Here is an 18604-nt window from a genome sequence, read left to right on the forward strand (position 1 = left end):
AGTAGTTGCTAAAAAGGGTCGTCCTAAAATTAAAGGTACCTCACTACCCTCATCCGTGTCCAACACAACAAAGTCACGGGGAATATGAATTTATCTATTTTAACAAGCACATCCTCAATAACACCCTTAGGATATCTAATGATTCTATCTGCTAATTGAATACTCATCCTAGTTTGTGTGGGTTTTCTAATACCTAATTGTTTAAACATTTTATAGGGCATGACATTAATACTAGCCCCTAAATTAGCCAAAAAATTATCAATGTTTAAACTACCAATTAAACAAGGAATAGTAAAGCTCCCTGGATCTTTCAGTTTGTTGGGTAGTTTATTTTGTAAGATGGCCAAGCAAATTATATTGAGTTCCACAGTCGGTGAATTGTCTAACTTCTGTTTGTTTGCCAACAGCTCTTTTAAAAATTTGACATAATTGGGCATCTGCGAAAGAGCTTCAACAAATAGTAAGTTAATATGTAATTTTTTAGGAGTTTGAGAAATTTACCAATTTGTTCGTTCGTGTGGTTCCCCTTCGTCGTGTTAAGGTATGGCACTCGAGGTTTATACTCTTTGGCAACTAGTTTTTGCTTTTTCTAGCTTACCTCAACCTTATCGTTATTTACCACAATTTCATATTTGACTAACCCTTCTTCATCTCGAACAGTAATTGCATGAAGCTACTCCCTTGGGTTAGTTTCAGTATTGCTAAGCAAACTACCTTGTGGTCATTCTGAAATTAACTTCGCAAGCTGACCTATTTGGTTCTTGAGCCCTTGAATCGAAGCTTGTTGATTTTTTTGTGCTACCTCAGTGTTCTGAAAATGCGTTTCTAACATCGAGATAAACTTCGTCAACATCTCCTCAAGGTTCGGCATTTTCTCTTGCTGGTAAGGTTGTTGTTGGAATCCTAGAGGGGGTTGTGTTATTTGATTTCCTTAACCACCCCAAGAGAAATTGGGATGGTTCCTTCAATCTTCATTATAGTTGTTACCATAAGGGTTATTTTGAGGCCTAGAATTATTACCCATATAATTGATTTGTTTGTTCTATGTGCTAGGAGCAAAGGGTAAACATTTTAGATTATTCATTCCTTCTCCATTTGCATCGCATTGCATCATCAAATGTACCTACGTAGAAACATATAAACAATCAATTTCTTATTTAAAAGTTCTACCTGATTTGAAAACATGGTGGTTGCATCTAAGTTGAAAACACCGGTTGCTTTCATCGGCTTTATCCTCATGATTTGCCACTGATAATTATTCAGTGTCATCCCTTAATAAATTCATAAGCTGCTTCGGGTGTTTTATTATTCAAAGTTTCATCGACTGCTGCTTCAATCAGCTACCTTGTTGAGGGATTCAAACCGTTGTAGAAGGTTTGAACTTGTAACCATAAAGGTAACCCATGGTGAGGGCACCGTCTCAATAAGTCATTATACCTCTCCCATGCATTATATAACGTTTCTAAAACGATTTGCACGAAGGAAGAGATATTATTCTTCAACTTGGCTGTCTTAGCCGGTGGGAAGTACTTTAGAAGGAACTTCTCGGTTATTTGAGCCCTTGTGGTAATTGAACCTTGTGGTAAAGAATTTAACCACTATTTAGCTTTTTTTTCCTTAACGAGAAATGGAATAACCGTAAATGAATGGCACCGTCAGTGGTGCCATTTATCTTAAAAGTGTCATAGATTTCCAGAAAATTAGCCAAATGAGTATTTGGATCTTCGTCTTGCAAACCATCGAACTGAACACACTGTTGTATCTTTTGAATAGTGTTCGGCTTTAGTTCAAAATTATTTGCAGCAATGGTGGGTTTTACAATACTCGATTCATCCCCAGTTAGAGTGGGCTTGGCATAATCGTACATAGTACGAGGAATAAGATCTGAATCTACATCAACTGCAGGAGGTAGCTGATTATTCTGATTGTCACTCATCTCCTCAGTAATAACAATGACCTCTTGTTCATCTACTAAATTTTCTCGACTTTGCCTTTTTTCTCTACGGTTTCTACGAGCTGTACTTTCAATTTCACTATCAAACAGTAATGGTCCTGACGAGTTTCTTCTAGCCATAAACTAAAAGAACCTGCCATAAGCAAATAAAAGAAAAATTAGAATGTAAAAATTAACTAAATAAAATAAAATAAAATAAAAAATGGCTAAATTAATAAAAATAAAGTGTTCTTAATATTTTAGTCCCCGGCAACGACGCCAAAAAACTTGATGGTCAGTAAACTAACTATAAATATGACAAAGGCAAGCGCACCTATCGAACAATAGTATAGCTATGGTGAGTAGAGAATATCATATCCACGAGGACTAAAAGTATTAGTAATTACCATTTTTCTATTATTTAGTTGAAAATTTAGAGTGATGTGTTTTAATCTAAATTTACTAAACTAATTTAACTAAGAACGAAACAGAGAAATAATCAAGGAAATAATCAAACATTAACCAATGAGATAGACAATACCCAGCAAAGAATCCACCTAGACTTTACCTATTATTATGAATCTGAATTAAACGGTTTATTCACTTGTGTCTTGATCGTAGAAATCCCTAAATTACGTTAATATCTCTTTCGAGAGTAAGAACAACTAACTCTAGGTTGATTAGTTGAAATCTCTTTCAAATTAAAACCCCTATCGTTGCATTAACTCGATCTATGGATTCTCCTATTAGATTTGGCTCTAGTCTAGTAGATTTATGTCGTCCTATTTCTAGGATTGCATGCAACTCCACTCAATTATGCTAGATCTACTCTTAAATAGAGACTTTTGCTCCATTGAATTAAGCACATTAAACATGAATTAATATCCAAGAAATATTAATATAAGAAATAAGCATACATAATTGAGAACAAGAATCAAGTATTTATCACATAAAAACAGATATTAAATAAAATGATTCATCATAGGTTTCATCCTTCCTAGGTATCTAGAGAATTAGTTCATAATCCTGAATGAAAACATCTCAAAGTCAGAATAACCACAAGACATAAAGAAACTCAATAAAACTTTGAAAGAAATTAAAAAGAGATCTTCGATCTTGATGGAGATCCACTTCTGAGTTGATTCCAATGGTGTTCTTCGAGTGTTTTCTTTGATCTTCTCTGATGGCTCCCCTTATGTCTTCTTCTAATAGGTATTTATAGACTTTAGAATGCTCAGAAAACCTAAAACTTGGTTTTTTCGCGTATTTGGGAAGCGGGGTGCGATATCGACACGGGCTGGCACATAGGCATGTGTTCAGCCCGTGTGGCTCACAAAGACGTGTGCCCAGCCCGTGTGGAAATGCCCAGGCCGTGTGGCTCCTAAAAATAGCTCTATTTTTCCAATTTTGGCTTTTTTTTGCTTATTTCACTCCTAAATGTTCTCCTAAGTATAAAAACATGAATTTAAAGAATTAGGAGTGTGACAGCCCAAAATTGACCCTAGTCGGGAAGTGTTTTCGGGACCACTAAACCGAGTCATAAAAATTATTAACCGTCATAATTGATGCTCATTATATGTACATGTGCATGTGTGAAAATTTCGTGTTTGAATTTTGTTAATTGTAAGTGAATTTCATTGAATAGGACTTATGTGAGAAAATTTTAAAATGTGATAGGTCAATGCGTAAGGACCTATTAGAGCATGTGGAAAAAGGGGGGACTTGCATGTCAAATTCCCCCCTACTAGTAGTGGCCGGCCATGACAAGCATGGTAGACCAAATGTGATGGGCAGGACATGTCATAGACATGTTGTGTTAGTGCATCATGAGTGGAAACATGTCACAAACATGTTATGTTAGTGAGGTATGTTAGGAGAAATAAAATAAGGAGCATGGGCATAAAATAATGAAAAGGAGTATGATGAATACAAAAAAAATGTGTGTAGTTGTTCCCCCCCATTGCCGTGAGTTAAAGAAAAGAAAGGAGAAAATTTTGTTCATCCTTTTTCATCTTCATTTGGCTGAAAATTTTAAGGAGGAAGGAAGAAGAAAGGTTGAAGAGGTTCGGCCATGCATGTGACTAGGCTAAGGTATGTTTGGTGATGTTCCATGAGATGCATGCATATTTTAGTTGCTAGCTTGAGTTCTAATTAGCCCATGGTTCAAATCCTTGCTATGTCATGGGGATGATATTCGGCCTAGGTGGATTTTGTGTTAATGCCATTGCATGCTAAATATGAAGCTTGTTAATGATGCATGTGATGGTGGATTGATGATTCTTGAATCTCCTTTTTAGCATTTTTGAGTGAGCACATATGTGCATTGGTTGCTAGATGGGGAAGAATCGGCTAGCAAGTTGTGTGCTAAGGCCGAATATAACTTTTGTATGTTAATGAGCAATGCATGTGTTAAATTGATGGAAAGGGAGAGGATGCTTTACTAGTGTATATATGTGCGTATTAGCCAAGTTTTGAACTTGAAACAAAAGGGTGTTTAGTCAATACAAGTGACCATACTTGTAGAATGTATTAAGTGTTGAAATCGGCCCCAAAATGGACATGCATACTCGGCCAAGAGGAAAAAAAAATTAGCTAAAATGTTGAGTTTGATTCATGATTCCGTACATATGTGACTTTAATGTCTAATGTATAAATATGGGCTAAGTGCCTTGTGTTCCTCTTTTCGATGCTCAAATGATTAAATCAATTTATTTGTTTAATTAAGCTCAAGAGCAAAGGGGAAATAAATCCGATAAAGGGAAGGAAAAAGTTGTCGAATAGCTATCGGAATCGTTCGACAACACCCGAGGTAAGTTCTTGAGTAAGAGAGTTTAAATTAAGATTTGGTTAGATCATGTTTTAAGCAAATCAAAATCATACTCTTTGTGTGTGGCTATTGAGCCGAAATTGCAAGAATGATAAGTATCTTGTGTTCGAGTTTTGCTAATGAAAATGAAATACGAATGTGCCATGATTTATTGTTAAATGTGCATGGTTATTTGAACGATGTCCGGGCTAAGTCCCGAAGGCTTTGTGCTAAGTGACCATATCCGGACTAAGATCCGAAGGCATTTGTGCGAGATACTAAATCCGGACTAAGATCCGAAGGCATTTGTGCGAGATACTAATTCCAGGCTAAGCCCGAAGGCATTTGTGCGAGTTACTAAATCAGGGTTAAGTCCCGAAGGCATTTGTGCGAGTTACTATAACCGGGCTATGTCCCGAAGGCATTTGAACGAGGAGCTATATCCGGTTAAATTCCGAAGGTACGTGATTTGGGAATGAATGATCTTGCTGTAAAAATTTCAGTTAATACTCTAGAAACATCCCAACATTGAGGTATGTTTCGTATGTGCTTGAATTTAGTTGAGCCCTTACAAATAAGTATTCGCTCAGTTGATAAACGAGCTACCGGCCTTTGGTTAAGTTGATCTTTTGTGTATGTACATAAGGGTTGATAATGTGAAGCAAGTATGATATCGAAAATTTGTGCATATGAAATTATCCGTTTAGCTATTTGAATGCTATACTTTTGTTGTGCTGGAATTCCTTGCTCAAAACTTACTAAGCATAAATTGCTTACTCCGTTTCATTGCTCCTCTGTTTTATAGATTTGGTTCTCCAGCTATCGGACTCGGGATCTTGAGGTCAAAGTCGCCCACACTATCAAAGCCCCCTTTTGGTACAATTTTGGTTGAACTTCGAAATGGCATGTATAGGACTACCCGTTTGTTGTGGGTCGTGGACCCTTTGGACTTGTACAAATTTTGGATAGCCATGCGAAAATGGCTTATATGTGTTTGAGTTTAATGTTATAATCATTTGGTGTGGATATGCTTGACAAGGATTGGCCATGGGAATGGTTAATCACTTTCATAAATTGTGCTATTTATGCAAAAAGGGCTAGTTGAATCATGGAAACCATGAAATAGGTAAAATCTACCTTAAAGGCAGATGCTGACAGCAGCAGTGATGTAGATTTGGAAAATCACTAAAAATAGTAGGAATGGAATTAAATAGTGAATAAATTTTGTAAACGAACCTTGATGAATCTATTTTCATAGGAAAGTAACAAAACAATCATACGGACAGTATGTTAAGAGATATTCAGGTTCTTGTAAGACAGGGCCAGAACGGTTTCTGGATTTCCTGTTCCGACTTTGGAAATTCATTATAAATTAACCAGAGACAATTAGGAGTCAAGATATATATTTATAGATTCCTCTCTGAGTCTAGTTTCTATAGAAACAAACGGCATCAGTATTGAAGCCCTGTACAGGGAGATATCCAAGTCGTAATGCGCAAAGGTCAGGGTAGTCGATCCCTGTAACATGGGAGAATTTGACTAATAAACTGTACTAATTGGCCCAACCTAAAATTCTAGAAAACAATATGTTGATGGGTATATGAGTCTAGTTTCAGGGAAAATTTACGGAACTGGATTCCGAGTTTCTGAACTCAAGATATGATTTTTAAAGCGACTATTACGCAGATTGGCAGTGTCTGGAAAATTTTTAAAGTCTGTTAACACCTCGTGTTTGACTCCGGTGACGGTCTCGGGTTCGGGGTGTTACATTTGATTGGTATCAGAGCTACGGTTTAGTCGATTCTAGGACTACCGTAATGCGTTGGGTCTAGCTATACATGCCATTTTATGTGATTACTTGATAGTGTGGTGATTTCTGACAATTGTAAATGTGTTTATTTATAGTAATGGATCCCGATCCCGACCGAGAGGTAGCTGATGATCTTGAGAGTGTAGTGCCTGCTCCCGCACAAGGGACAGCGCCGGCGGACTCTCAATCTAATGCTAGTAACCCGAATGAGGAAGCTAGACAAGCTTTCTATAGCGTGATGAATGATTGGTTCAACCAATACATTCGAACTAATACGTCTGTTCCACAACCTCCCTTCCCGACTAATACCACCCCCGCACCTACAATACCTCCGGTAACTGACCAAATAAGGTCAAATAAGCCCCCAGTTGACAGAATCCGAAAACATGGGGCTACTGAATTTAAGGCTACAGATAGCGACGATGCCGAGCAAGCTGAATTTTGGTTGGACAACACTATCCGGGTACTCGATGAGCTATCTTGTACACCCGATGAATGCCTAAAGTGTACTATCTCCTTGCTACGCAATTCTGCCTACTATTGGTGGAGTACTCTGACTTCTGTTGTGCCTCGAGAGCAAGTAACTTGGGAGTTTTTCCAAACTGAGTTTCGGAAAAAGTATATCAGTCAGAGATTTGTTGATCAAAAACGGAAGAAATTTCTTGAGCATAAGCAAGGTTCCATGTCGGTTACTGATTACGAGCGAAGATTTGTTAGACTTAGCAAATACGCTCGGGAATGTGTTTCGTCTGAGGCTATCATGTGTAAACGCTTCGAGGATGGGCTGAATGAAGATATAAAAATGTTCGTTGGCGTTCTTGAAATACGAGAGTTCGTAGTACTTGTCGAGCGAGCTTGTAAAGCCGAAGAGCTTAGAAAAAAAAACAAAAAGTTGATGAGGGAACTGGAGAGTTTCGTAAAAGATCTTCGGGAAAGTCTCTTCAACAGGCATCGAAGAAATTTTGAGATGATGTGGGCTGGTCGAGAGGCACTTCGGGCCTTTTTAGACGAGATCGTGATCGACCCCCTGTGGGTACACGAGGCACTTCGGTCGCCAGTGTTGGGAATGAACGTCGAGACAGAACGAAATGTCGATATTGCGGTAAATTGCATTCGGGGAGTTGTAGATTCCCTGACCGCTCCTGTTACAAGTGCGGATCAGTTGACCACTTCATTAAAGATTGCCCGAGGTTGTCTGAACAGAATGTAAATCAGAGTGGGAAACCGGGTGCTACCACTGCTCGAGGTAGACCATCTGGAAATACGGGCAATGCTAGTGGTGGTCAGAGAGGATCTAGAGATGCTACGACCAGATCCGAGGCTCGTGCGCCTGCTAGAGCTTATGCTATACGTGCCCGCGAGGATGCTTCTTCGCCTGATGTTATTACCGGTACTTTTACTCTCTTTGATACTAATGTAATTGCTTTGATTGACCCCAGTTCTACTCATTCTTACATATGTGAAACCTTAGCATCCAGTAAGACTTTACCTATTGAGTCTACTGAGTTCGTAATTCGGGTGTCAAATCCCTTGGGTCGTTACATGCTTGTCGACAAAGTGTGTAAGAAATGTCCCCTAGAAATTTGAGGTTCCTATTTTCCGGCGGACTTGATGCTTTTGCCGTTTGATGAATTTGATGTTATTCTTGGTTTGGATTGGTTGACCGCGCATGATGCGGTTGTGAATTGCAAAAGCAAGACTATTGATTTGAGGTGCGCAAATAACGAAGTAATCTGAGTTGAGTCTACGGACTTGGAGGGGATGCCAGCTGTAATATCAACAATGTTGGCCCAGAAATATGTAAGAAAAGGGTGCGAAGCATACCTTGCGTATGTACTTGATGACAAAGAATTAGAAAAGAAACCCGAATCTGTGCCGGTGGTTTGTGAATACCATGATGTTTTTCCTGAAGAATTACCGGGTTTACCACCTGTTCGGGAGGTAGTGTTTGGTATTGAGCTTGTACCTGGGACTACGCCGATTTCGATAGCTCCGTATCGTATGGCACCAACCGAGTTAAAGAGTTGAAAGCTCAGTTGCAAGAATTGACGGATAGAGGTTTTGCTCGACCAAGTTTCTCACCTTGGGGTGCACCAATATTGTTCGTGAAAAAGAAGGACGGAACCATGAGGTTGTGCATTGACTATCGTCAACTGAATAAAGTGACGATAAAGAACAAATATCCGTTACCGCGTATCGATGATTTGTTCGACCAACTGAAGGGAGCCTCAATGTTCTCAAAAATAGATCTGAGATCGGGCTATTATCAGTTGCGAATTCGAGAATCGGACATACCCAAAACTGCCTTCAGGACGAGATATGGTCACTACGAGTTCTTAGTGATGCCGTTTGGGCTCACTAATGCCCCTGCGGTATTTATGGATTTGATGAATCGGATCTTCAGACCATATTTGGATCGGTTCGTAGTTGTGTTCATTGATGACATCTTGGTCTATTCAAGAGATGAGACCGAACATGCTGAGTACCTGAGACTGGTGTTGCAAATTTTGCGGGATAAGCAGTTATATGCTAAGTTCAGTAAGTGTGAGTTCTGGTTAAGAGAGGTTAGCTTCTTGGGTCATGTGGTATCCGCATCGGGTATTCGAGTTGACCCGAGCAAAATTTCAGCCATACTTAACTAGAAGCCTCCAAGAAATATTACCGAAGTTTGGAGCTTCCTGGGGCTCGCCGGTTATTACCGACGATTTGTAAAAGGTTTCTCGATGATAGCCACACCAATGACGAAGCTACTTCAAAAGGATGTTAAGTTCGAATGGACGGAGAAATGTCAGAAAAGTTTCGATCACCTGAAAACTTATTTGACTGAAGCTCCAATTTTAGTGCAACCCGAATCAGGCAAAGAGTTTGTCATTTATAGTGACGCATCCCTACTTGGGTTGGGTTACGTATTGATGCAAGAAGGTCGAGTGGTGGCCTATGCATCGAGACAATTAAAGCCACATGAGGAAAATTATCCGACCCATGATCTTGAACTAGCTGCCATCGTATTTGCTTTAAAAATATGGCGAAATTACTTATTTGGTGAAAAGTGCCATGTATTTTCGGATCACAAAAGTCTCAAATATTTGATGACTCAAAGAGACTTAAATCTGTGACAAAGACGTTGGCTTGAGTTGTTGAAAGATTACGAGCTTGTCATTGATTACCACCCGGGAAAGGCTAATGTGGTTGCGGACGCCTTAAGCCGGAAATCATTGTTTGCTTTACGAGCGATGAATGTGCACTTGTCTGTTCTACCCGACAATGTGTTAGTAGCTGAATTAAAAGCCAAACCATTATTGATTCATCAAATTCGTGAAGCCCAGAAAGTTGATGATGAATTGGTTGCAAAACGGGCTTAGTGTGCTCCGAACAAGGAATCGGAGTTTCAAATTGATGATGATGATTGTTTGAGATTCAGAAGTCGTTTGTGTGTTCCAAGGAATTCAGAACTCATTTCGATGATCTGAACAAAGCCCATTGTAGCCGAATGTCAATTCACCCGGGGAGTACGAAAATGTACAACGATTTGAAACGTTGGTTTTGGTGGCATGGTATGAAACGAGACATCTCCGACTTTGTTTCGAGATGTTTAATATGTCAACAAGTGAAAGCGGAACATCAAGTGCCTTCAGGATTACTTCAGCCGATCATGATACCCGAGTGGAAATGGGATCGAGTCACAATGGACTTTGTGTCCGGACTGCCATTGTCAACAAGTAAGAAGGATGCGATTTGGGTTGTTGTTGATAGACTGACTAAGTCGGCTCACTTTATCCCCGTGCGTACGGATTTTTCATTGGATAAACTAGCCGAATTGTATGTTTCTCAGATTGTGAGATTACACGGGGTACCTATTTCTATCGTGTCGGATAGAGATCCGAGATTCACCTCACGATTTTGGAGGAAATTGCAAGAAGCTTTGGGTACCAAGCTGCATTTTAGCACTGCTTTTCATCCCCAAACCGATGGTCAATCTGAGCGGATAATTCAGATACTTGAGGATATGTTGAGATGTTGCATCCTCGAGTTCAGTAGTTAATGGGAACGGTATTTACCTTTGATTGAATTCGCTTACAACAATAGTTTTCAATCAAGTATTAAGATGGCACCTTACGAGGCTTTGTACGGTCGTAAATGCCGTACACCATTGTTTTGGACCGAGCTCGGTGAAAGTAAAATTTTCGGAGTTGATTTGATTAAAGATGCCGAACAGAAAGTAAAGGTAATCCGTGAAAGTCTGAAAGCAGCCACAGATCGTCAAAAATCGTATGCGGATTTGAAACGAAAGAACATTGAATATCAGGTGGGAGATAAAGTGTTCCTTAAAGTTTCGCCTTGGAAAAAGGTACTCAGGTTTGGCCGTAAGGGCAAGTTGAGCCCGAGATTCATTGGGCCGTACGAAATCTCCGAACGAGTTGGTCCGGTTGCGTATAGATTGATTTTGCCCCCTGAGCTTGAAAAGATTCACGACGTCTTTCATGTTTCGATGCTTCGACGCTATCGATCTGATCCATTGCACATAATTAGCCCATCAGAGGTTGAAATTCAAGCCAATATGAGTTATGAAGAAGAACCGATGCGTGTCCTAGCTCGTGAAGTGAAGGAGTTGCGAAACAAAAGGGTTCCGTTAGTGATGGTGTTATGGCTCAAACACGGGATCGAGGAAGCTACTTGGGAAACCGAGAGCTCGATGAAAGAATGATACCCAAACCTATTTACCGGTAAGCTTTTCGGGGATGAAAATTTCTTAAGTGGGGGAGAGTTGTGACAGCCTAAAATTGACCCTAGTCGGGAAGTGGTTTCGGGACCGCTAAACCGAGTTGTAAAAATTATTAACCGTCATAATTGATGCTCATTATATGTACATGTGCATGTGTGAAAATTTCGTGTTTGAATTTTGTTAATTGTAAGTGAATTTCATCGAATAGGACTTATGTGAGAAAATTTTAAAATGTGATAGGTCAATGCGTAAGGACCTATTAGAGCATGTGGAAAAAGGGGGGACTTGCATGTCAAATTCCCCCCTACTAGTAGTGGCCGGCCATGACAAGCATGGTAGACCAAGTGTGATGGGCAGGACATGTCATAGACATGTTGTGTTAATGCATCATGAGTGGAAACATGTCACAAACATGTTATGTTAGTGAGGTATGTTAGGAGAAATAAAATAAGGAGCATGGGCATAAAATAATGAAAAGGAGTATGATGAATACAAAAAAAAAATGTGTGTAGTTGTTTCCCCCCCCCATTGCCGTGAGTTAAAGAAAAGAAAGGAGAAAATTTTGTTCATCCCTTTTCATCTTCATTTGGCTGAAAATTTTAAGGAGGAAGGAAGAAGAAAGGTTGAAGAGGTTCGGCCATGCATGTGACTAGGCTAAGGTATGTTTGGTGATGTTCCATGAGATGCATGCATATTTTAGTTGCTAGCTTGAGTTCTAATTAGCCCATGGTTCAAATCCTTGCTATGTCATGGGGATGATATTCGGCCTAGGTGGCTTTTGTGTTAATGCCATTGCATGCTAAATATGAAGCTTGTTAATGATGCATGTGATGGTGGATTGATGATTCTTGAATCTCCTTTTTAGCATTTTTGAGTGAGCACATATGTGCATTGGTTGCTAGATGGGGAAGAATCGGCTAGCAAGTTGTGTGCTAAGGCCGAATATAACTTTTGTATGTTAATGAGCAATGCATGTGTTAAATTGATGGAAAGGGAGAGGATGCTTTACTAGTGTATATATGTGCGTATTAGCCAAGTTTTGAACTTGAAACAAAAGGGTGTTTAGTCAATACAAGTGACCATACTTGTAGAATGTATTAAGTGTTGAAATCGGCCCCAAAATGGACATGCATATTCGGCCAAGAGGAAAAAAAAATTAGCTAAAATGTTGAGTTTGATTCATGATTCCATACATATGTGACTTTAATGTCTAATGTATAAATATGGGCTAAGTGCCTTGTGTTCCTCTTTTCGATGCTCAAATGATTAAATCAATTTATTTGTTTAATTAAGCTCAAGAGCAAAGGGGAAATAAATCCGATAAAGGGAAGGAAAAAGTGGTCGAATAGCTATCGGAATCGTTCGACAACACCCGAGGTAAGTTCTTGAGTAAGAGAGCTTAAATTAAGATTCGATTAGATCATGTTTTAAGCAAATCAAAATCATACTCTTTGTGTGTGGCTATTGAGCCGAAATTGCAAGAATGATAAGTGTCTTGTGTTCGAGTTTTGCTAACGAAAATGAAATACGAATGTGCCATGATTTATTGTTAAATGTGCATGGTTATTTGAACGATGTCCGGGCTAAGTCCCGAAGGCTTTGTGCTAAGTGACCATATCCGGACTAAGATCCGAAGGCATTTGTGCGAGATACTAAATCCGGACTAAGATCCGAAGGCATTTGTGCGAGATACTAAATCCGGACTAAGATCCGAAGGCATTTGTGCGAGATACTAATTCCGGGCTAAGCCCGAAGGCATTTGTGCGAGTTACTAAATCCGGGTTAAGTCCCGAAGGCATTTGTGCGAGTTACTATAACCGGGCTATGTCCCGAAGACATTTGAACGAGGAGCTATATCCGGTTAAATTCCGAAGGTACGTGATTTGGGAATGAATGATCTTGCTGTAAAAATTTCAGTTAATACTCTAGAAACATCCCAACATTGAGGTATGTTTCGTATGTGCTTGAATTTAGTTGAGCCCTTACAAATAAGTATTCGCTCAGTTGATAAACGAGCTACCGGCCTTTGGTTAAGTTGATCTTTTGTGTATGTACATAAGGGTTGATAATGTGAAGCAAGTATGATATCGAAAATTTGTGCATATGAAATTATCCGTTTAGCTATTTGAATGCTATACTTTTGTTGTGCTGGAATTCCTTGCTCAAAACTTACTAAGCATAAATTGCTTACTCCGTTTCATTGCTCCTCTGTTTTATAGATTTGGTTCTCCAGCTATCGGACTCGGGATCTTGAGGTCAAAGTCGCCCACACTATCAAAGCCCCCTTTTGGTACAATTTTGGTTGAACTTCGAAATGGCATGTATAGGACTACCCGTTTGTTGTGGGTCGTGGACCCTTTGGACTTGTACAAATTTTGGATAGCCATGCGAAAATGGCTTATATGTGTTTGAGTATAATGTTATAATCATTTGGTGTGGATATGCTTGACAAGGATTGGCCATGGGAATGGTTAATCACTTTCATAAATTGTGCTATTTATGCAAAAAGGGCTAGTTGAATCATGGAAACCATGAAATAGGTAAAATCTACCTTAAAGGCAGATGCTGACAGCAGCAGTGATGTAGATTTGGAAAATCACTAAAAATAGTAGGAATAGAATTAAATAGTGAATAAATTATTTAAACGAACCTTGATGAATCTATTTTTATAGGAAAGTAACGAAACAATCATACGGACAGTATGTTGCGAGATATTCAGGTTCTCGTGAGACAGGGCCAGAACGGTTTCTGGATTTCCTGTTCCGACTTTGGAAATTCATTATAAATTAACCAGAGACAATTAGGAGTCAAGCTATATATGTATAGATTCCTCTCTGAGTCTAGTTTCTATATAAACAAACGGCATCAGTATTGAAGCTCTGTACAGGGAGATATCCAAGTCGTAATGCGCAAAGGTCAGGGTAGTCGATCCCTGTAACATGGGAGACTTTGACTAATAAACTGTACTAATTTGCCTGACCAAAAATTCTAGAAAAAAATATGTAGATGGGCATATGAGTCTAGTTTCAGGGAAAATTTACAGAACTGGATTCCGAGTTTCTGAACTCAAGATATGATTTTTAAAGCAACTATTACGCAGATTGGCAATGTCTGGAAAATTTTTAAAGTTTGTTAACACCTCGTGTTCGACTCCGGTGACGGTCTCGCGTTCGGGGTGTTACAAGGAGCATCAAATTCACTAATTTGCATAATTAATCATCCAAAAACGCATTAAGAATGTGATTAAAATATGTTACTTTTATAGCTTATCAGTTATTAACCCAACATATGCAAAAGATATGTAATTTGCCTTTATAGGAAAAGATACAAACTATCTTATACGAAGATAATGCAGCATGTATAGCTTAATTGAAGGGTGATTACATCAAAGGTGACAAAACGAAACATATTTCACCAAAATTATTCTTCACCCAGAATCTTGAGAAAAGAGGTGATATAAATGTTCAACAAATTCATTCTAGTGATAATTTAGCAGATCTTTTTAGTAAGGCATTGCCAACTTCAATATTTGAAAGGCTACTACACAATATTGGAATGTGTCGACTCAAAGATGTAATGTAATGTTGTCATTAGGGGAAGTCTAAAAACAAGTTGTACATTTTTCCTTTAACCAAGGTTTTGTCCCATTGGATTTTCATGGTAAAGGTTTTTAACTAAGCATCTTGTAATAGAAGATTGTGTACTCTTTTTCCTTACTTAGGTTTTTTATCCCATAGGGTTTTTTCTAATAAGGTTTTAATGAGGCACATTATCTACCAATGGGCATCCAAGGTGGAGTGTTATGAATATCTTATTAAGTGGATGTCCATCAAGATCAAGATAAGTTTTGATGTACTTTAAATTCTAATAGTCATTAGAATTAGATCTCTACTTCATTTATACTTGTCATGTCTATAAATAGAGACTTTGAAGAAGTATTGTAATCATCCTATTGATCAATAAAATACATTCTCTATTGCTTCCCATATTTTCTTTGTTCTTTACTCTCTCTATCTCTCTTTATTTTATAATGATTATAAATTTATTTTTATCCTTTTTTATACTATTTTAAAAAATACAAATATTATAATCTTTTATTTATTTATTTATTTTATTAAATACTTGGAATTAATAATTTTAATTTTATAATCTAATCTATATTTAGACAACCATTAGATATATAAAAAAATGCAATAATGTTAGGAAACTTATTTATTCAATATATTAATTATTATAATAGTAACATAAGTAAATAAAAATCTATTATTAGATAAATAAATTACATTATATTTTTTCTTACCTTAAGTCTATTGAGATATGAGCGGAGAATACTAAAAAATATAAATATTTGATTAATAAAATATTCAAATATAAAATTAATTTATTGAAATTTTGAAATATTTGACATGCCGTTCGTGTGCTGAAATGGTGCAGAGTTCTGAAAAACCAAATACATAAATAAAATTCTAGTAGTATTAGTAAAAGAGTAAAGGGCTTATTTACTCAAACAAACAAAAAAAAAAGGTAAAGGGGTTAAAAATAGTTATTAAATAGGTTAAAAAATTAAAAATAATAATAACTCATAATTTGTAGCACATGCAAGATTGAGTGAAAAAAGTATTATAATAACAAAACTTTGAAATTATTAAATAAAAAAAAACATTGACCTTGCAACTCTTGAGATAGGAGTGGAGAATATTAGCACTATGGCTTTCAACCTAAACGATTTTAATTTTAACTAATCCATAATTAATAGTTAAGGTTGTGTAATTAATAGATAGGTTGATATTATTAATCGTGCTAACCTTAGTATGAAAGTTATGAACGTAATGCTCATAACTTCCCTCTAGACCTAGCTGCTATTGAAGCTTGCTGAAAAGGAATAAAAAATATTAGTATTAGTATTAATAAAATAAAATATATAATATTCAAATACATAATTTAATAAAAGCTATCAAATATTTGGCATACCTAAATAGAATGAAGTATCCTGAAATATATAGTACATGCAAATTGAATGAAAAAAACACTTGTTGTCTCAAGTAGTTGATCCAATGGAGTCTGAAACTTTTGTCACCAATTGGCAGCAACCTTCAACACCATATTTTGTATTTTCGTTGTCTTGACTGACCTTAGAACCCGCACCTAGCGAAAACCACAAGGTTAAAAAAGGAGAGGAAGTAAAAGGGAGGCTTGATAAACCAACGTAACGATTATTAATATAAAGAAATTAGGTTTATTTTTGAATGCAGACAGGAAATGGTGCTGCTTTTAATATCAAGGAAAACGACCACCACCCTTCTCAGGCGCCAATCATACATTCAAATTTTATTCCCTAAATGGATTAAGAGATTATGTTTACGGTTTTTATTTTTCTTTTACTTTCTCTGTTACTGTTACTGTAAGAATGATCAAAATGTGCTGATTTGCATTCGCTTATAATTTGGTCCATTCATTGATGTAAAGTTTCAGGATTTATTCAAAGAATTAGATCCATATCCTCATCCCTGACATCAATGATTGAAAAGAAAAAAAGATTTGTGGGCTAAGCCTTATCCAGTTTGATATATATATATGGATGATATATTTCCTTCCTTTTGCAACTGGCACTACTGCATGTTTGCAAGTGAGCGTGAGGGGCGCGACTGGCAAATTTGACGCCTCATATCTCAATCAATTCCAAGCTCCACTCTAGTGCGAAACCTTCATTCGCCTTCTTTGTAGCTTTTCAATATTACCGAATTTCTTTTGAGAAAAATAGTAACGAATAAATGAAGAAGATAAATTAAGAAATAAAAGAATAAGAAGATAAATTAAGAAATTTTTTCTAGTTTTTAATTTCTATATAGAAATTTTGATCCCAAAGATGCTAAAGTAGAGGCTAGGGGAAGGGAAAGAATAAACTAATTAGGATGAAGTATTCTTATATGGATAAAACAAATATATGATCATGATATGACATAAGAGAATTAGTACTTAACATAAAATATGATACATTAATTCTTTTGTTTTTTGCTACGTACAAAGTTTAACACGTACTCACACAGTATCACTAAGACCTAATTTGGTTACTAGATATGTTTCTGTTCGACAAAATACATTAGCGAAGAAATATAAATATAAATAGTTGTATTAAATATAAGATCTGAACAAATAATATAAACAAATATTTATATTTATGTAAAAACACCATATTTAAATATAAACAAATTAAATAAATAGTTAGATTTAAAATACCATATCTGTAAGACCAATTAAATAAATAAGATTATGAAAAACTAAAAATCGAATAAGGGAATCGAGTTTTACTAGACGTTGAGGCCTGTTTTTACAGTTTCCTTAAGACAGATTCAGCCGCTCCTATGGTACTCGGAGAAACGTTGGTCGTTTGTCTCTCAGGATACAACAACAATATGATCGCATCAGTAGCACCTCTACAATGATCAACGAACAAACCTTGCCTTCTTTTATAACCGAAACATTTGAAAATTTGGAGACAAAAAGAAAAGAATTTTCAAGAGTGAAATAAATCCGTTCTGTGTGTGTAAAGAATTCTGTAGTATTTTTTAGGTTTTTATAGGCATTCAATATGGAAGAATTTTGGAAATGTCCATGAATAAAGATACAAATCTTCATTAAAGGAGTCTTTAAATCGTCTTTAAATCAATTCGAATAAAATCAAATCAAATTGATTGGAATCAAATCAAATCAAGATATTTGTCCTTTTAAAACGATTCTGTATAATATTTGCTGAGAAAAATAAATTATGTATTGCCCTCTTTGGGCCCGACCTATCCAAACATTTCACATCGCCCACGTCGTGCAAGTGCGCCCCCAACCCTGGCGGGTTTGGATTTGCAGCCCTCTTGCGCGCAAGGCAAGGTTTCAAGCTTAGTCATTCAATAACCCTTAAGTGGGTTCTCATATATATACGTATCTCACACTTGGTATTTAACCACTGTGGGATCTAAGCTTTTCTTTTCCTCAACAAATATTCACAAGTGGCTTACTTTGAGCATCAATTTCTCATTCATCACTCATTCATTTTGAGCATATGGTATACCATTGTAAAGGTTTCATGGAGTAGAATATAAAACCATAATTTTATGATTCAACTCTCCACCTTTACCAATCGAGAATATGTCTCAAAGTTTCAAAAAAATTACATTTTTTCCAACAATCCCCTACATGAATAAAAATTGATAATTTTAAGGAAAAAACATTGACTCGATGTGGTGATAGAATCTACGATCGATAATTGTATAGGATAGGCAGACATCCACCCTTGAACCTTTCCTTGTGAAAGTATATTTACTTTACTAGCCAACCAGT

The 18604-nt window shown here is 37.0% G+C and overlaps 1 non-coding gene across 1 annotated transcript; it reads left to right on the forward strand.

Moving 5' to 3' along the window:
• The first annotated feature begins 1398 nt into the window (after positions 1-1398).
• Positions 1399-1505, forward strand: LOC121215111 (small nucleolar RNA R71). The gene has a single exon (XR_005910843.1). It is a non-coding gene; the product is annotated as a small nucleolar RNA R71 (small nucleolar RNA).
• The last annotated feature ends 17099 nt before the right edge of the window (positions 1506-18604 follow it).

Source organism: Gossypium hirsutum, chromosome D02 (assembly GCF_007990345.1).
Source record: "Gossypium hirsutum isolate 1008001.06 chromosome D02, Gossypium_hirsutum_v2.1, whole genome shotgun sequence".
Lineage (NCBI taxonomy): Eukaryota > Viridiplantae > Streptophyta > Magnoliopsida > Malvales > Malvaceae > Gossypium > Gossypium hirsutum.